General features: G+C 40.0%; 1 long non-coding RNA gene across 1 annotated transcript; it reads right to left on the bottom strand.

The window, feature by feature from the left end:
• Positions 1 to 10,414: 10,414 nt before the first annotated feature.
• Positions 10,415 to 16,229, bottom strand: LOC125321788. Its single transcript, XR_007201688.1, has 4 exons — positions 16,007 to 16,229; positions 13,305 to 13,358; positions 12,408 to 12,522; positions 10,415 to 12,116 (listed from the first exon to the last, which is right to left on the bottom strand). It is a non-coding gene; the product is annotated as an uncharacterized LOC125321788 (long non-coding RNA).
• Positions 16,230 to 16,258: the final 29 nt, after the last annotated feature.

Genomic DNA, 16,258 nt, shown 5'->3' with positions numbered 1-16,258 from the left:
TTTGTGAAGGTCAGGATGTTCCTGAGGGATTCACAGTTGCTTTAATGAGAACATCACCTTGCCTCTCACAAGGTTTTGCCATGCAAAGTGCATCAGCTCCCTGACTCAGGGCAACCCAGACTGACAGGAATGAGAGACCTCAAATAATGAGGAAACACTAACACCCTGGCACTGCCCTGAGTTAAAAAGGCAACTTGGCTCTCAGGAAGACAAGCTTTTCTGGTGGCACTCTGGACATATCATGTGGCCTTGAGAGGGGAGAAGTGTCCTACTGAACAAATCTGTCTGTGCATCTCCCAGCAGAGCAGGCTTTTCTCTGATATCAGAGGCAGGCAGAAATATCCACCCAGCCAAATGCTCAATACACAGGAAATTAAAAGGACTTACAGCTAAATCTACAATGGCTTCTGTATCTTGGTGCTATCTGAGATACCCTGTCCTCTCCCCAGATTCTTCCCCACGATTATTCCTGTTACTTGCAACTCACTTTAAATTGTATTGCAAGGTTCTTGGGAAAAGGGTGGATGTCTGTGTGTCGGTATTAGCTCAGCTTCACGTGTTAATTTCGTGTTCCACATGCAGGTACTGCTACAGCTAATACATACACATATAAAAGAACTCTCTTAACAGGACAGCATTAAATTCCCCTGCAAAAGTTCAAAACAAAGATAGCAAAATACGCAAAATTAAAAGATTATATTAATATCTTGCATTTTAAATTTCCCCATACTTTCTCTGTGCTTGTGACAAGATGTATGAATTTATACAAAGCTTTAATTAGTACTAGATGGTGAGAACGGGAAAGCTTTATGAAAACACCCATTTGCAATTTTATCTGGAGATTCCTAAAGATAATGAGATAAACTTCATATTTTTTCTTCCCTTGTGCTTGGCTTTTCAATAATACTGCCAACATATATTGTACCATGTACAGCATTATCTGTAGAAACCCACCACAAAGTAAGAACATAAGAAAAATAAGATATGCTATATTTAAGGAAAGAACATTTTGTTTCTTTATGCTTTTGACAACAGTTTTGAAAAGAGTGTGCATAGCTTCTTAGTAAGGAACATGCATGGCTTTTTCAGCACACAGAAATCAGGCTTTGTAGCAAGATCCTCATTAAGCCGATATGCCTGCCATTCCGCTGAATGCGCTGCCAAAGCGTCTCACTGAGGGGAACCCTGCTGCCTGAAGAGGGGCCACTGGTGAGATTAATTCCTCCACTCTCACACTGATAAGAAGGTTAGAATATGCTGCCTGGTAGTTTAGATCAAGATTGTAGAGTTATCCTTTCTTCTTTTCTGGCTTAACCAAAAAAATCAACCAAAAAGCCAGGAAGGGATACTAAGATAAAACAAGTATTTATTCTGTTACAAAGGAATTTTTTTTTCTGAGGACTTGTTTTAAGACCATTGAGAAGTGTGGGAAACAACAGCTTAGGTTCATAAAATTTTAGTGCTGGTGGTGACAATGCTGAGGTAATAAGCATAAGAGAAGGAACTTTAGTCTAATGACGTGGGCCACCAAGGGCTCTACATTCATTTTGATTTCTGTATGTTAAACATCTCTTTCTGAAAAAGCTATATTTAGCAAAAGTTAGATTTTTATACTCACAGTGCTGTCTAGACCAGGAGTGCTCACCTTTTAATTCTTGATTTGCACTGTCTCAATGGCCTAGAACAGTCCTCAGGCTGCCATGGGGCAGAGAGTGCTAAGGAGATTATTTGAATTCTCCATGGTGGGAAAAAGCAAACCACCATGTCCTGCTACGACTGCCATCGCCAACTTGCCCAGTGTAATCTTACCCTGCAAAATGAAGTGCTAGAACGCTGGGAGAGCTGTTGCCTACAAACCAGTCCCAAAGCTTACAGGAGATTCTGATATGCAACTTGCAGGGTCAGGATCTTTTGGCTAGCCATGTTCTTGAACAATTTCTTCCCCCTGGGAGATCGATGTTTCGGATAGACACGTATAGGAATTGTTGCAGACAGTATTTTTCTCCTGCAAATCTTTTGCTTCCGGATTGGCAGGAGGATGAAGCAAACCGCCCTGGCCTCATGTTGGCTCAATACACCTCATTAAGCCACAACCTCACGCATACAGCATTGTCTCAGACCACCTTTCTCTGATTTGAAGGAAGATGAAGGATGCCATTTTTCCCTCTTGTGCTTTTATCTCTGTTGGAACAAAGAGGTTTATTCTTGTTATCTCCCTCTGGTGAGCAGAAAAAGATAAACCACAGGACTTAGAAACTCATAAAGCTGAGAAATGTAACTAGAAAGAACAAAGAGCTGGCTGCTGCAAGGCACTGCAGGAAGGCAAAGCTGGTGGGGTGGCCCATGTACAGCACAGCCCTCTGGGCCTAATGGATGAAACTAATAGGAAAGTAGCAAAAAGATGATAAGGATTTTTGTCTCCAGTGCTCTTTGGTCTTTGTTTTAGATTTACCAGTATCTTTGGGTGGGTGTTTTTTTGTTCTGTTGTCTTGGTTTCTTTTTTTTTTTTTTTTTTTTGGGGGGGGGGGGGGGTGGGTTTGGCTGGTTTTTTTTGGGTTTTTTTGGTTTTTTTTTTTGTTATTATTGAAAACATAATGGGTTTGCTCAGTCTACTTCAAAGAAATTGTTACTGCACCTGAAGCTCTGTGTAGATTTTAGCCCTACTGCTTTAAGATCCAAAATACCTGGTCTTCGTACCTGCAGTGTGTTTTACTAGTAGACTGCAACACCTTTGTAATCCCAGACCAGAATACAGCAGTGACAGCCACACGTTTCTTCAGCTCCACAGTGAGTTGTAGCTCTGCTGGTGTTAGCTGCTGAGAATGCTTCCACATGAAGTGCAATCATGTTCATTAGGAGTGCTGTACACATCAACTAGTCTACAACTTGTAGAAATTCATACCAAAACCAAATACATGAGAGGCCACTATCTTCCTCTGGTAACAGCTTCTCTAAGAAGTCTTTCATAACTGACTCTTTAAAAGCTGCCTTCTCTAAGCGCCTATTGGCATTTGTGTATTAATCAACGTAGAATATTTATATGCTGCTTCCAGCTGATACTAGTCTCAGAAGAATCGATGAGTGATGCATATTGTTTCTTTACTTGCTGTCTCCAAGTTATAAATGGAGTGTTTTTCCAGCTTTAACTAGAAAACAGTAAAGTGATAGGATTTGTTTCATTTCTAAGAACACGGGACACTATTTCTTAGAATAAATTTAATTTATTAACATTTGGGTTGTTTGTAAAGGTGATGTACACCAAGAGTACTAAGGCATTACTAATGATTTTCTGGCTTAGAATTTGCTTGAAGGACAGACAAGCCAATTCAAGGTGATGGTTAAGTGCAATTTAAGCTGTAATGCAGTCTCCAAATAAGAGTTTATGTCTACTCTGTGCAATGATGACTGCTAAAACAGATAATACTGACACATCTAGAAAACTAAAGCAATAGAAAAGATGGTATCACCACAATATTCATTATTTTTATGCCTTTTTCCAAAGGAACCAAACTAGGAAAAAGAATATGGAGACAAGCAGGGTTTCAAAATCATTTTGGCAATGATAATAACATACTTATTTACGACACTTCATACAAAAAAGCTTTGCACCCAGAGATTTTAATTAACTGCACACACCAGACAAAGGAATCACAAAAACCGAGCCATTTCTGAGGAAGAGCTCAAGCGATTCTACAGATAAAGGATGAGCTGTGAAAATCAGCTTCTCCAGCTGATACACAGGACTCAAAGCTTACATCAAAGCTGCAGGACCAGTGTAGGCAGCTGCTCCCCCAGGGCAGTGGGACGTACCATGGGGAGAGGCTGGGAAATGCAAGAGCTTTTTAGGTGGGTCTTTGCAGGGGTGAAGCCAGATGCAGTTTGTCAGTTTTCAAGCAACGACTGCTGCAGGAGCTCCCACAGCACTCGCCTGCCCCAGATCTCACACACAGCCTCGTGTACCCTTACACACCCAGCTGGGCTGGACCCTACCTGTCCCTGTCCCTCTCTGTCCTTGGCTGCCTGTCTGGGGCTCCCCCATTACCCCTCGATGCCACCCAGCACTCTCACAGCTGCCACAACTGCCTGACACCCCAGCTGCTCCCAGCACAGCTGGTACCCCACATCACCTGGGCCTCATTCCTGGAGATTTACAACTGTTAGAGCAGACAGACCTTCCTGCAGTTTTCCAAATTAATTGATCCTTACTGTGACTTGTGCAAGAAATGCAGGTACTTTGACAAAGAGAGAGCAGTGCTGGAGTGCCTGCCTGAACCTCCCCGCCACTCCTGGACTTTCTCAGGAGTCAGTGTGAGAATACAGCTTGGTGGCCCTGCATACCTTCTTCTTTCTATCTGGAGACTGAAACACTTCAGTTTTCAAGTGCTTCACAGAAAACTTATGTATTGTACCTGTCTCACAGGGAGACACTTCCTGGGCTCTATAGAAAGAGAATCACAAGACATGAACAAGGCCTTGGACATATGTTCTTTTCCGCTTCCAGCTTCAGAGCTCCTGGCCCTCACCAACTGCAGCCATCAGTGCTGCTCCTCAGAAAGGAGCTACTGCATGAAGTGGATGATTTGCCCTGGCTAGCACTGCCAGCAGTATGCCCTGCTCCAAGAACACACATGGCAACAAGCACCTATGACTGGGAGAGTGGTGGGATTATACTACTGATCCTGAGGACTGTATTCAATTATTTTACTAACAAATACTTTATTCATAATTTATGAATATTCATTTATGTCACTTACTCTATCTTTTCAAAGTAGAATGTTTTTTTCAAGAATGTGTCCACAAAGTAAATCTATCAATTATGGGTTCAGGCTTAAACAGTATATTATAGTAAGGTGATTAGCTAGGTTTTTCTGCAGTTAATGGCAGAATTCATCCAAGGAACTTCTGAATCAACTTTGGTTTGATGTATTTTCAGCACAATTGACAAATCTGATTTAACTATACCACCTGGCTGCCTGAGGTGCTTTAGATTGACCCAGGTTGACAATAACGGCTTGTCAGCCCATTGTTCTTAATCACATAAACTTTTCCATTACCTCACCAAGTTTTTCTGCTTTACAGTCAGAAAGAGTACATAAGCACTAGGCTGCAGTGGGCTCTTCCCTCCAGAGCCCTTACATCAGCACAGATAGTGCAATGCCCTGGCTATCACTGAACTGTTAGTGAAACATGAGTTTTCCATACCCATATGGTATTCGATCATACATTGTCTTTTGTTTCCTCCTTATGTGTGGTATCAGCCTGCTATCAGGTTCATGTTCACTCCTCTTGGTCCATCTGTCTCTTAAAATTTGGTTCACGACATTTTATGTTAGTGTTGGAGTCTTGTTATGTCTCAATTTGCGTGCACTTTATGTAGACAAACACTTGGGATCATGCACTGGTCTTGACATCAGGTGCTACTAAACAGGGTAGCGTAGTCAGTGCTGGCTAACAAGTGAGTAGAATTATTTTCAGTAGGGTTACAAGAGGCAAATATGTTTTTTAGGAGGGAGCATTCCCTACATGTATTTAGGGAAATGTGGTATCTGCCATACTTGTTGCTTTACATGAGCTTTCTTTTTGTTATTACTTATTTTTAATCTCTGAGATCTTTTTGTCTATAATCTTTTCTAGAAGGGAAAATTAATGGCAGGGCAATAGCTGATTTGTAGAAAATGCTGCTTTTGCTGTAAGTGCAAAAGCTGAGGCAGAAAGATCTAATAGGAGAAAATGAGAGTGCTATGTTTCAGAGGGTCTGTAAGTCCCTCGTAAGTATGTCAACCTAGACAAAGAACTCAAAGCTGTCTCACCTGTAATGTGTCTAGTCCTGTTAAGACAAAATTCAGTTCAATAAGGACTAACTCAAATTTAGGTTGCAACTGGCTCTTTAATTTCAGTATGAAAGTACTTTTAATGTACTGACTTTTTCATGCCTACCAGATAAAAATGTATGCAGGAACTACTTGTTTTTTTAAAGGCTTCAAACAAAACAAGAAAACTGTGTAACAACATAACTACCTATCCTTAAAGTCAGGAGAACAATGTTCTGCTCTTGAATATCTACATTTTTACTCAGGCAGCTCTTTAAAAACTTACAAAATATACACAGCTGACAAGAACAGTGGAACAAGTTCCACTTGAGTAAATATGTATTGAATTTAAAGCACTTCACAAGTAAAAACAAGTCATAGAGAATGAGTATCTTCAAATACATGTTCTCTTTAACTTAGACCAAAGTAAGCATTTGAACAGTCCAAGAGGAACATGGCATATTGTGAGGAAAGCTAATCTACCTTTCATCGTACGGTACCATACTGGTACTTTGCAGAAGTGTTTTTTCCCTGGGTGATGCAAGCCACCATCCCCAAATGCAGGTGTCTCCTTGTGCACAGAGATGTGCCTTTCTCACAGCCCCTTAGTTTTGCAGAGAGATCCATGTCCTATTGCTTGTTGGTAGCTTATGCAAACAAAAGAAATGAACTAACTACTACGCACCCCAGAAACAGACTAGAGGGTGTATTTTAGATCCTTAGGGTGCTGGTGGTGCTGCATTTTCTCTGGCAGCAGGGCTATTTCAACAAGCATCTCACCTCCATGTTGCAGTTCATCATCCCATCAGGTTTGCAGATGAGGGGAACCTACCTTCAATGGCATAAATGGCATTAAAACACCTGTCAAAGAAAAAGAAACAGTTCTTCATATGCTGTTATTATTTGGTTGGGTTTTAAACCAGGATGATTTGACTGTTAAGGTCATTATGCCGTTGTCCTTTCTGCTTTCCACTAGTATGCAAACAGCATGAATTCCTGAGTATTCAAAGGGTGAAGTGATTATTAGTTCACTTGGTCTGCAAGAGGGAAAGTGAAATGAAGTTTTGGTCCTACAGGTACAGACTTCAAGCCAGGTTAATTCCTTAATAGCATTTATTGAGATGATGCACATAAAAAAAACCCCTAGCTTTAATTAAGCTGCATATTATGTTTTCTTAAATATTTTATTAAATAAATAATATTTGAGGTAATAAAATAATCATTCTGGAATATAATAATGTCTCAGGCACTGAGGGAATAAAGAGCATGAAACTCATTAAAATGCAATCATTGAGATATTACCTTGTTACTTGCATTTCAATATCGTGCACATACTTCATCTTGTATGTTAAAGAGTTCTCAGTGGTAGTTATTGGGACTTGTTTGTTTTAAATTAGTCCCAGAAGGGTTTTCCTGGTAATCCCTTTATAAAAAAGGTGGATATTAAATATTTCAATTACAATAATTCTGAAGGTTAATATAAATTCAAGAAAAAAAAAAACCAACAATTTCATTTCAGAAAAGTTTCATGTCCACTAAATTTAATACATATTTCTCCTTCATTCAAGAAGATTGAATCGAGAAAACAGTGATTTTATACAGCTTATTATAGAAAACAGTTTATTTATACAGTGGAACAAATTGCCAACACTTGTACTAGACAGTTTATCTAAGGAAGTACATAAAGTCAATAACAAAGAAGCTTTTGTTTAAAGTTCAACTTTTATATATGCTTCAGGTACTTAAATATTGTAATTTCCAAGCTGGAATAACCATGAGGTATGTCTGGGTAAAGGATGCAGCCTCCTAACCTAGGAAAGAGGAACTAGCATAAACAGAGAGGTTAACAGGTCACAAATTCTCTAGACACTTGGACAAAATCCTACAGATGTAGGTCCATTTACAGCAGGTCTGTCCATTACATTAAAGAAGTACTTAGGTATATGTGTCATTGTGGTCTCATTTTTCTCTTATGTTTTGGCAAATTTAAAAATAAATTCAATCATACTGCAAACTATTGTATTACCTAGCCTGTTTACCTGTATACTCAAGGTCAAGGCTTCCCACTGAGTTTCCTATCTAAGTATTAATAACAGAGCTGTGAACTTTCAGGTGGCTTTTTCCTTCAACTTTTACAGTTTCTGATGATGACATTTAATGAACTATTGACCATTGTTCCATATTATACAGCTTTTTATTATAAGATTTACTGACCTTTACTTGATATTACCCATCTGAAGAAACTTTGGAGCTTTATGTCAATTTCTGATGGCAGTTTTTGCCTATCTAACTGATAAATATAAAAACTTCCCTATAAAATAAAAAGCACAGGCATTGGATTTACATAAATCAAGAAAATCCAAGAAGTTTTTGGTCTATGGGGTAGCAAGTAATGCAGTCAAAACAAGGCTGTAAACCCAGAATTACTGAATTGAAACCTAATGGTGCATTTTGCTAATAAAATCATGCTTACATTTTACATTACGACTTCAAGTAGGTATGCCCACAGTACAACCTTCAGTGTTATGCAGAAATACTGAGAATAGGTGTAAACATCCCTCTACTATCCTGTAGTCTGCAGTACAGACAGACACTGAGCAAAGCCTGATTTTCATTGCAGTATTATTTCATTTCAGGCTCACACCTCTGTACATTACATAGCTAGCCTGCTTTCTTTTCTGTAGTTTAGTCCACAAATTAGAGATAAAAAAGTACAGAGAGCAGCAGAAAATATTCTTACAATCTTCCAATGGCACCTCCAAGAACAGCTAGCTGAAATACATAAATAATTGAACTGCAGCAGCAGACATAAATTCAGTCCTGCTTCGATTGCTGAGGCCACAGCAACAGATTACCAGAAAAGACAATTCCAGGATCTCCTTCTGCATCCAGATCAGGTCAGCACAATCCTAAAGGTTCCCTCTTACATGAGGTTGTTGTGACACAAGTGCAGGACCCAGCACTCTGCTTTGTTGAGCCTCACACAATTGACCTCAGCCCTTTGATCCAGCCTGTCCAGATCCCTCTGTAGAGCCTTCCTCCAGCAGATTAATATTCCCACCCGACTTGGTGTCATCTGCAAACTGACTGAGGGGGCACATGATCCCCTCGTCCAGATCACTGATAATGTACTGAGCCCTGGGGAGCACCATTAGTGACTGGCTGGATGTAGCTCCACTCACCATCACTTTCTGGGGCCTGAACAGCTGGCCAGTTTTTTACCCAGTGAAGAGAGCACCTGTCCAAGCCATGAGCAGTCAGTTTCTCCAGGAGAACACTGTGGGAAATGGTGTCAAAGCTTTTACTTTGATTTACAAAGTACTGTCTGTGCTGCACAGAACCATTGCCCATGCCTATTTGTCTTCCTCCTTACCACCCATAATACCCATCTCTCTGTGGTTTTTGTCCACTCAGCCCTTTGCAACTCACTCCGGTCTTTGGCTGAGTGCAATCAAAATCTATTTCTCATAGAGCATTGGGCATCCGAAGCTGCATATAATTGCAAAGCAGGCTTTTAGCAAATGAGCCTCAGGGCTCAGGTCATCCTGCAGAAAGCTGAAAGGACAAGGTGAAGACAGCCAAAACTTTGCTCACAGTGGAGTTTTCTGTGTATGTCTCAGGCTGTGTGAGCCAGTGGGGCCCAAGCTCCCTGTCCTGGGCCTTCCCAGGCTCACTTTCATGTGGGCTGACATGTTAGGGACAGGATGCTTGTGTGTGTAGTAGCCTGGACTAGACAAATAAACATCTTCAGCGAGTAGGGACAAAAAAGGGCTTATGTTCTGAAAGGTGTCTTTGTCCCCTTACAGGACAAGGAAAGAGGTGGTGGGGTTATACTTGAGGAGATTGGTAAGGCTTGGGATAGATGATAGGAGGACCTTGTTGGACCTTCAGAAAGACTTTGCTAAATAAGTATTTTGTTCTGTAACAGAAGGGAAGTAATTTTGCGTATCATCCAAACAAGCTTGTAGGCTATTTCATGATACAAAATTCTTAAATAAATGGGGTCTTGAATAAGATAAAGCAAAGCCTGATTTCAGTCTAAACAGGCTAAACATTAGCCTGTTTTAAAAGATGCATGCACATAATCAGATTTTTATCTTTTTAGATAAATGGGTAAGTACTACATTTCATACTCATTATCTGTAGGGTCAAAGTATAAATCTCCAATTTAGACACCTAAAAGAAATGGTCAGATTTTCAGATGTGTTAATTATTCAGACATTCTCAGGCAGCACATTTCAGAATAGGACCATGCCACTTAACTGTAACAGAGGAGCCAAATCGTTCAAATAACTATAGCTTTTCTCAAAGCAACGTGAATGCTGCCATCTAGCTATACAGTATCAGCATATATTTAGTCCAGTTCTGCTAGACACAAACCTTTTCAGTTTCAGTTTGGAATAGAGCAGAATAGAGATACAAAAATTCCAACTGTACTTCTGACAATTTAAACAGTTGACTGCAGCATTCATTATTTAAAAGAAATTATAGTATTATAAAGTACTATTTTGACTGCAAACTGAAAGAATAAGAACAACAAGGTTAAAATTATTGCATCTGATGGTGAACAAGCCTTGTGAATGACATATTTTACAAATGCAGGATTTTATTTTTCAAAGGTATACATGCCTTCAGATAAATTGACTTAATAATAGAGTTAAAACCACACATACATAAACTGAAGTCTAGATCCACTTTCCAGCTCAAGGTTTATTTACCAAAGTTCAGCATTTCTACAAAACACTTTGTTTAAGAACTATCCTTATTATTATGTTTGGTCCATAAACTCTTTGGAAGTGTTTATGTAGTGTCAGCTAGACCCTCAGTATTCTCATAGTACTGTTTGAGTTCTGCCGTGGGTGTATGGAGGCTCTTTGGGATGAACATCATTGCATGCTCAAGATGTTGATCCACCAAGCATCCCACTGAACACCTCTTTGGATAACCAAAGGATCAGGAGACAGAAGACACGTGCACAGGACTCTTTCTGATACTGAGAAGGCTATGGGTGGTCTCAGCACCTAGACTTGGGAACTAGAACTAATTTTCACATTTCATCCAGAGCATTATGTACAGAGATGGGCAGAGCCAGGCTGCTGTTTGAGTTTACTCAGTGGATAACTACAATCACTCTGGTTGAGCTCCTGCCCATCAATTTGAGGAGCTTGCATTTCAAAACAAATAGAGATATATGACTCCTTCAATTCTTTTTCCTAGGTGGGGAAAACGGATGTAATTACAGGACAGATATGTCACCTAGTTAAACACACAGTCTCTAAGTACAAAGCTGTTGGGAAACCTATCCATTTCCCACGTGAGGAAAAAAAATCTACTTCATCTAGCACACACAGAGTGGGACTCCAAATAGATTGTGAAACCGATTCAAAGACAGACATACCTTAAACATAAAAGGAGTGGAAATCTACATAATCAGATATCTTTTATCTAGTATTTCATATATCCATGCCAAACAGGACACAAAACATGACATATATCCCTGCACAGGACCAGTTAATAGAATTCTCTAGTCTAAAGACTGGCCAATACGAGAGTCATTAAAGAAAGATACAAGAAAATATGTTGTTATTTACAAAATAACAGCCCTCAGACCCATTCCAATTCAAGAAACAGGAGATTGCTCTGAATTTCAGATTGAGAAGAGCTGAGACTAGAAGAAGACGAGCCAGAACTTCCATGGGCAGGGTCGCAGATTGCCTCATCTATATCATTAGGAAAACAGATGTTCTCCCACATCATCTGTAGCAAAATCTTGATTAAATTTATTCTTACATACAGTATACACAAGGCCCTAATTCTGCCAATATAATTTTGGAATAGCACACTGTTTGGGTTTATGTGCTTTTGTACACACACAAACTCACACACACATACAGCTAATTAGAATTACAGCTTCTTATTAAAAGACAAAGAGATGACATGCAATCAAATTACTAACTCAATTTATCACAAAGGGAAAAGCCACTGGGACACCGAAAAACATGGAAAAAGCAACATTTGATTTTACTGGTGCTATGCATTAGTTTTCAGTTTGACATATTAGTGCTTAATGGTGGTGTGAGCCACAGAAACCAGAAGATAGAAAAGAAGTTACCTTTCATGTTCTCAGAGAAAATAATTTATGGTGAAGTGCTATCAACATGCAGACCTCTGTTTCTCCTAAACATCAAGAGTATTAAAAAATTTATTTAATTATGGATGAAGTATGAGATGCACTGCTTTCTAAGTTTACATTTTCAATCTTGCATTTTTAATGTTCTGTGTAGCCTTCCACCCCCTTCAAAAAACCTGTAAAACAACAACCAAGAAACCCAGGATAAATTTCATAATTCAGTATTATTTATTAGTTGTATAAAATTTCACTCCTGCACTTACGAGGTGCAAAGTGCCCCTCAATAGTCTCTCTTTTTTGATAGCAGCATGTTTTCCAACTTTGGTGCTGAATGAAATATATTTCAACACCTCTGCTGCTTTCTGCAGTCTGACAATATGTAAAATCATTCTGGAAAACACATATCTGCTCTATAATTAAGTATTCACTATTCCGAGTGCCACAAATCCTAATGATGGAATACTCACTTCATCGGCATTTGAATTTATCCTTCCTCTGAACCGAGCATCTCAGTATTGTATCAGCATGTGTGAATAACTTGAGTATTGTGGTGCCCAGCTTTGCTGTGGTCTGTCCTGGCACCTATAAACCATCCAACAGAAGACCTTTGTTACCACTAGTCTTTACAGAACCAGGTATTTCCCTGGTATTTCCTCTTCTGACCATTTTTGTCAACTTACTTTATGTACTGCTGAATAAACAAACTGAACTCCCAGTCAACTTTAACTGGTCCATCATCTGTCTCTCTAGTTTTCCCACTGCTACCCCCTTAGCAGACCCTCCAAGAGTACTTTGACCCCTTTCCAGAAACGTTTTCCTTAGGCTGGACTTGAGGAACACGTTTGTATTATCTCTGACAGTTGCAACTGTTAAATCTGGGGTCCCATAAGATGGTCTTGGTTTTCTGTTCTTGCTCTGCAGGTATAACACAAGAATACAGAAGACTGGGGAGACAGCATTTAGTGATTACACACATGCAAATAATTGCTCACAGCAAAAGGCAGGGAAAAACCTTGCACAAGATGGCAGCAGCCTGGCACACGGCCAAATGCAGTGCACAGATGCTGTCTGGACCTCGATCTGTTTCTTTGAATTAGAGCCTCCTCCTTCCCAGGGCTGTACTGGTAACAGCCAGGTTATTCCACCACCCTTTGGGACTGGGCATCCCAGATGGGATCATCTCAGGAAGTAGGTGCCTTTCCAGATGTTTCATACTTGTCTGCTGTAAGTGCATTATCCCTGCTTGTAGCTCAAGGCTGTCAACACTGCACAGAGATGCTGAAGATGTGTTCTTGAACCTTAGCAAAGTGCCAGTTCATTCTGAGGTCAGTGGCTGTCGTAATTTTAAAAAGGTGCAATATTACCTTTGTCAGACAGCTGTTATTGCTATTTCCTCGCTTGGCCTCAGGACAATTTATCTGCAAATGATCATGGAGTTTGAAGTCAGAAAAAAGGTAATAATCACAGTGAGATCATCTATTCATCTACCACAAAAGTTTTTACTATTGTTAGGAGCTGTGGAATAATTACATATTCAGTTGTACCCACACAACAGTGATTTATTGTGCTGCCATCAGTGATTTGGGGGCTGCTGACTAAAAGCACTCTGTCTATGCAGCCTGATTCCCTTTGGATGTGTAACCAGGTTACAGTCATACCGGCATTTGGCGTGAGTCAATGAAATTTATTTCCATATGAGTAACTGGTTTGGGAGAATTGTCACATAATTTTTACTCACAGCCACAGTCCCCCAGGTTTGTTAGCATTTACAGATCAGTTTGAGATCCCTCAATGATTTTACTGTTTGTGATGTTTAAATAACTTGGAGATATATATACATGCCTATATACCTTAATACAGATATATTCACAGTTATTGCCTGGCTTGTATAGAACTTTATGTTATTAAACCATAAAAATGAGATATTTGGGGGAAATTATTTTTATGAAAGTGCAGACACAAATTAAGCAAGCTCACAGTGGTTGTTAAGATTGGAATCACTAAAGATATAGCTTACCATAAACAGAATTACCATTTACAAATGATGTTGAAATGACTTGCAGAAAAAACACACAGTTTAAAACTTGCAGATTCAGGTGAGGCAAAAGCAGTTTATTTCTATAGCTGTAGGTGGGAACATGTCACGATAGTGATTCGGCCCTCAGTCTAATTCTGACTTAAAGCAAAAGTACTAGGGTTTCTATAAATTCACAGCACCTATAAGCTGCCCTGTCAGGTGGGGGGTGATACAGCAGAGCAGCACCTGGTGAAAGGAAAGGTTGTCAGGGCACATGTGCCCATGGGTTCCTATAACAGCTCAGAGCACAGCCAGGCAGCCTAGGTGCTCACCTGTCCAGCTCATCCCTCCCTCGCTTGTGATGCTGCTGTGCCCCTCATCAACTTCTGGACCTCGCAAGGCCTGCTACCACAAAACAATGTTGGCAAAGGTGCCCCCTGCATAGTTAAAAAGAATTAAAAAGTCCTTCTATTGTCCTGCAGCCCTGTGTCAAGAGTGCCACTTTTTGTCATAAAAATGTTTATTTCCTTGTAAACTTTGCCTATATGCACATAGCATAATTCAGTGACATCTAGTTACCCAAGCGCAGCCTACCACTGTTTAGGGCCCTCTCCACAAGTCCAAACCCTCATCTGTCTGCATACTCTTTCATATACAAATATCATCCTCACTGCTGTTTGGAAAGAGGAACCCTCCCTGATTTGTGGACAGCTTGTCTCTCATCATCGCTGCTGTTCAGAAAGAGGAACTCTCCCTGATTTGTGGACAACTTGTCTCTCTTTCATGTTGCTCTCTGTTTCTTGTCAGCAGGAAAAGGACTGAAGAGTGGGCACATGAAAAGTCTGGAACACAGAATTCCTAGATAAATGTTATGCTGGAAACCACAACATGTGACAAATTTCCAGAGATACTTTGGAGCTAAATGAAGCTAAGCGGTAAACCCATCTGCCAAGGGCAGCGCTGGACTGGGCTGCCACTACCTAAAGTCAGTATTTACTGTGAATTTCTTATGGTCTGTGGTCCTGAGTGTGTTAAAGGTTGATTCATGGTCAGTACTCACATACAGTACCTAGGAATGCCTTACCAGGGCTGGATCCCAGAAAGTTCTGGAAGAGCTAGCACAGGTAAAGAGTCATGCACCATGGAATGCACCTTTGCTAGATTTAACCTGGCTAGAAATTTTCCATGTGGAAGTCAAGCTGCAGAAGATTTTTAGCATTGATTATCAAAGTTGCACATCAGTAATATACTGCCAGATTATATCCAGAAATTTGAGCAGCTGTTTCACTGAGAAGTTGGAAGTTTGACTGAGAACATGAGCGTTGATGTTCTACGGCACACGCTGGATGTTTAGTGAAATAATTTTTCTTTGGTTTTTTTCATAGCACCAGTGCACAAATGCAGCTCACCCCTCCTATGGCCCAGCACTTAGGGCAGCAACCAGCTCCAGCTTGCCCAGGCTGGCAAATAAGTCTCACCTGGAGACAGCCACCTTTGGAAATACAACCCTGAACTGTGCAGCCTGCCATTTTGGCACAATTAAAGTGACAGTCAAAATGAAATGTGAAAACATGACATGAAAGGGGAGATTTCAGAACGATAGCTTTTAGCCCTTATTTTTCCATTTTTGGGTACTCATGCCAACTCCGTAACTAGAATTTGGGTATATGTGCTTTTGTACACACACGTACACACATATACAGCTAACTAGAGTTACAGCTTTTTATTAAAAGATAAAAGACATATATGGATTTAAATTACTAACTCAATTCCTTAAAAATGGCAAAGTCACTTGGCTACTGAAAAACAACAGAAAAAAATCAGCTTGGTATCACTGGGGCTATAAATTATTTTTCAGTTTGACACATTGGTCCTAGATAGTGGTGTGAGCCACAGAAACTAGAAGACAAAAAAAGAAGTGATCTTCCATGTTCCCAGCAGAATTTATTCATTAATTATTATAGTGAAGTGAAAATCAACATGCAGACGTCTATTTCTCCCAAACATCAAGAGCATTTAAAAAAAAAAGAAAAAATTAAGTATGCATACGGTATGAGACGCGCTGCTTTGTAATTCTGCATTTTCAATCTTCTGTGTAGCCTTCCAACCCTCCCCCCCCCCAAAAAAAAAAAAAAAAACCAAAAAAAAAACCCCAACTCATAAAAACAAACAAACAAGCAACCCTCCAAAATAAAACGAAACCCCACAAAATCGACGCAGTAACACCAAACCCCAGGCTACATGGCTCAGCGTTATTCATTACCCGAGTAAAGCTCCGCCCCCGACCGCGCAGCCCCGCGC

Source organism: Corvus hawaiiensis, chromosome 2 (genome assembly GCF_020740725.1).
Source record: "Corvus hawaiiensis isolate bCorHaw1 chromosome 2, bCorHaw1.pri.cur, whole genome shotgun sequence".
Classification (NCBI taxonomy): domain Eukaryota; kingdom Metazoa; phylum Chordata; class Aves; order Passeriformes; family Corvidae; genus Corvus; species Corvus hawaiiensis.
The sequence above is the reverse complement of the archived record's forward strand: the minus strand, read 5'-3'. Positions and strand labels throughout refer to the sequence as shown.